At 36.6% G+C, this 4,495-nt stretch overlaps 1 pseudogene; it reads right to left on the reverse strand.

Moving 5' to 3' along the window:
• Positions 1–327: 327 nt before the first annotated feature.
• On the reverse strand, positions 328–898 carry LOC105858678 (protein tyrosine phosphatase type IVA 1 pseudogene; annotated as a pseudogene).
• Positions 899–4,495: the final 3,597 nt, after the last annotated feature.

Below are 4,495 nucleotides of genomic sequence, written 5' to 3' on the forward strand. Positions count from 1 at the left end.
AGTTCTGTATGATACTAAAAATATACAAGTATTGTGCTAGGTATTTTGGCACCTAATCCTTCTTAATTTCTTATATATTGATAAGATTCTGGCATGGGAATAGATTTAAACAAGACATAACTCAATACTGCATGATTTCAGGAAAGGTCCATTGGTACAAATGATAAGCACATTTTAAATGCTGAACAGCAAGAATCTTTTGCTAACTGTCCAAAAAGGCTAACTGTAACCCAGACACATAGGTTGCAATTCTGTTAAACTTGTGGCCTGGTAAAACTGCTTTACAATACTCTTATGGAAGCTTCATTAGACTTATTCACCAAGCCAACACATTGGCTAATATATATGACATATTAGGTCCTGTGTCAAATTTTCCTTCCAAGGCAGTAACATCAGGCACCCCAGTTTTCTTGAATGCAACAGTTGTTTCATTGGAGTCTTTGAAGCACAGCCGCATCTTAGGACGATACGTCTCCAAATACAAAAGTTGCTTGCTGTTAAAAGCTCCACGCCGCTTTTGTCTTATGAATTGTACTGCATCTTTGTATTTCATTCCACCTTCGATTAATGCCAGAGCAACAAGCACTGGAGCTCTCCCAAGGCCTGCAACACAATGAACAGCAATACAACAACCAGGTTCTTCACGAAACTTGATTTTTACAAGACTTAACCAGTCATCAACAATCTGGTTAGACGGTGGTGCACCATCATCAAAAGGCCAGTCAAGAATATGGATGCCTTCTTTCTCCACAAGAGTAGTGTCATAAGTTGCTTCACATACTCTTACTAATGTGGTAACTCCATATTTCTCAAGTTCCTCTATCAATTTGCTTAAGGTCGCATTGGTTGGATTGTGTGTAATAAGAAATCTCATGTTCTTGTATGTGACGTCTACAGGAGCTGGCGGTTCATTGGAGCCATGTTAATTTAGTTAAAAAACACTCAATAGGGTTATGAAAGAATTTAAAAAATTCAATACAGAAATGATGTATAGAAACTGAAGTCTACTTCAATATACTCCACTTGAAATTCTCAGTGCTTTGAGTATGAAGTTGGAAGTAATGGTAAATGAAATGAACCTCCTAACAAGAAGCCGCAATTCTTCAATCCAGTAATACTGAGGCAACAGAAAAGTGCACTGAGGTTTGCCCCATCCAGATCAGAACTCTTGTAAAAATGCTCTGCGGATTTCAATTCATCACTTCTGTGTCCAGGTAACCACTCTTATGGGGGCTTCTTGGTGGAGTAGTAATGAATTTCTACAGTTCACTTGTCTGCATAGAGGTCGTGCTGTGCCTGGGAGTAATCTCCGCCGCCCTTCAGAAACTCCATAAATGTGTGACCAAGAACACCACAGAAAGGAATATGTTCACTCATTGAAGATTGTGGCCTAATCATACAGCCGGTCCCAGGCGGCGGCTACACAGGCGGCGGCGGTGGCGGCGGCTGCAGGGCAGGGGGCGGCGGCGGCGATGCAGGCGGCAGGGGCACCAGTCTCTACCGTGCAGTGAGCCGCTCGGAGGAGAGCGCGTAGCCCAGCCCGCCCGCAGCAGAAGGAGCCAATACGCATGCCGCCAAGTGATAGATTTTTGAGATAAGTGCTGTTTTCAACCATGCACAAATAGGTTAAATTACCCAATGACACCTCTGTCATTAAGATATGAGAAGTTCTATTTTTCTCTGATTAGAGTCAATTAACACAGATAATCACCGAAATCCCCAGGTGAATTTTTGCCTAAATCTGTGTGTGTTTCTACGCCACTTCCTTATGAAGCTAGAGTTCAGAAGAGGAAAACTCTTTTCTAAACCTACATTGTACTAAAGGGCCAAGCCAGAACTGGAAGCCAGATACTTTCCTGACTGAAAAATGTGTGATTCCTTTATTTTAGCTCAAGGTTCCTCCATCAGTTTTCTCCACATCTGCTCATTCATTCATTCAATAAATTTTTACATGTTTATGGGTTCTTTTATCTTTTCAACATACATCAAGTCAGAAACTGATAACTGCCAAACACTTGGGCTCAAATTTTCCTAGTTTTTCTGACTTCTGCTCCTCCCTAAAATATCCATATCTCATGTAGTTTTGCTGCACAATCCCTTGCATCTGTGTCCTTCCTTTTATTCATTTATTTGACAGATTGTGGAGGATTTCTAGATCAGGCCCTGTGCTGAGGCCTGGGACACACCTGCCTATTTGTCCCCCTGTCAGCAGAAGCTGGAGGGGAAAACGTGGTCCAGGGTTTCTTTGGTTCAATAGTTCCCTAACTGGTCCCTCCTTCACTGGTCTCATCACCTTCCACACTTCCTGAGAGTCTCAGTGAGGACAATTCCTAAACCTTCAGTTTGGGAATATTAAACTACTGTGCTCAAAGTTCTTCAAAGGATCTTGAGTCCCTTTAATCTGCATTTCAAACCATTTCACATCATCATCTCCCATTCACCAAGCTTGTTATTTAAATTAGTTCTAGCCTAAATCAGTGTTTCACACTTAAAAAGAATCTTTGCTTTTCCTCTGAAAGGAATCCCCACATCCACACCTGCCTACCCGCCCCTATTACCCCTCTTCCTCAATGGGGCATATGTCATCCCTTCAATCTGATATGGCTTTATCAGAGTTGCTATATTTTTTTATTTAGACCTTTATTATACTTTTTCTATTTTGTTATATAATGTAATCATGTGACTTCCTTTCTCAATCCTCATCTCTTGGAGGGCAATACCATCATATCCTAATTAACATAATGGTAGCAAACTGACATCTGAACTTAAACAGAATTGAGCTGGGTTATCTTGAGTATCAGAGCTTAGAACAACTTTTTTTTTCTTTTATTTTTTTATTATTTGTGGAGATACAAAAGACTGGGGAAAAGGCAAATGAAAAAGGCAAATTAGAGATGAGACAATATGTTTGTTACTAGCAATTTCTATAAGAGTCAGTTGTTCCCTATGCCTACATGTTGATAGTCCCTTGTATCAAGGAGCACTGTCTTGTTTGGGCCAGTAAGGAATGTTTCCTTCTTAAATGCCAATGTGATCTCTCTCTCACTAAATACATATATAATTCATGCTATTAAATGTTTTCTATATTATATATTTAAAATAAATTAATATTAAGGACAGTGAGTAGACATGTAGCTCTGTTGTTCAACTGGTTTATCTGTTAAGGAAGAGGTCTTGGGTTCATGTCCTCATGAGATTTTCTTTTTCTTTTCTTTCCTTTTCTTTTCTTCTCTTTCTTCCTTTGTTTTCTTTCTTTATTATCTTCATTTTGTTTCTCTCCTTCTCCCCTCCCCTTCCTTCCCCTCTCCTCCCATCCCTCCCCTCCCCTCCTCCTCTCCTCTCCTCTCCTCCCCTATCTTCTCTTCTTCTCTCCTCTCTTTTCTTTTCTTTCTTTTTTTTCTTTTGCATTGTCCACTGGTCCCTGATGCTCCATTTCTTCCCGGAAAGATTAGGACTACCTACTCAAGTCTTTATTGACTTCATCAAGTGGTTTCCACAGTTGACCTATAGGCCTTCAGATAATCAACAGTGTCTGTAGTGGTCTATCTTTTGTAAGATGAAAAACACTTTGGGTTAGGCAAATGATTTTCAAATATGTTTATGGTTCCACTATTTAAATAAATGTTATTAAAATGTTTTAAAATAACTCTAATAAAGAAAGAATATGATATTTAATTTTAAGAATTGAATAAGTTGGAGATTTCTAAGACCATCAATTTATATCATTTGCATTAATAATAGCATATAGTCATGAAATTAAAAACTTTTTTATTAATCATAAAATTTCTATATTGTTTTGAATTTTAAAACAAACAATATATAAAAAATAAATTTCTTTTTGTTTTAATTATGGTGTAAGTCATGAAACATAAAACTTGGTTTTCCATTATAAAATTTTTTATTATTTTGAATTCAAAAAGAAACAACCACTACATAATTATAAAACCTTAATAAATTAAAGACTATCTGAAAAGTACATTTCTATTTGCATTAATTATGGTAGAAAGTCATGAAGTTGAAACGATTTCATTTTAGTTATAAAATGTATTTATTGTTTTATTTAAATCCTGACATTTCTCAAATTTGAATTCTAATATTCTAAATGCTTTATTTTAAAAAGTCTTTATTGTTTTATGTGAATTCTAAAATATCTTTAATATTTTATTTTGACTAAAAATAATAAGCATGGGAAAATACTTGGAAGCATATGTGAAATATCTGTCATAAATAGAAAAAGAGATATAATTTATACATTGAGACAATCCCCATATTTCTATGAACACAATGGGTAAAATATATCCTAGAAACAATTTGATGAGTATACATCTGAATGTAATAATTGCTGTTTGCTGATTAAAATTACTTTTCTCCACATTACATTTTGGGATAGCCTATAAGCATTCTTTTGAAGTAGCATTCTGCAATAAGCAATGAAAATTATGTTGTAAACAACTTCTTGGGTGAGGATTGAGGGTGTCAGAGGTATTGAGTAGGA

This window comes from Microcebus murinus, chromosome 15 (assembly GCF_040939455.1).
Source record: "Microcebus murinus isolate Inina chromosome 15, M.murinus_Inina_mat1.0, whole genome shotgun sequence".
In the NCBI taxonomy this organism is placed as follows: domain Eukaryota; kingdom Metazoa; phylum Chordata; class Mammalia; order Primates; family Cheirogaleidae; genus Microcebus; species Microcebus murinus.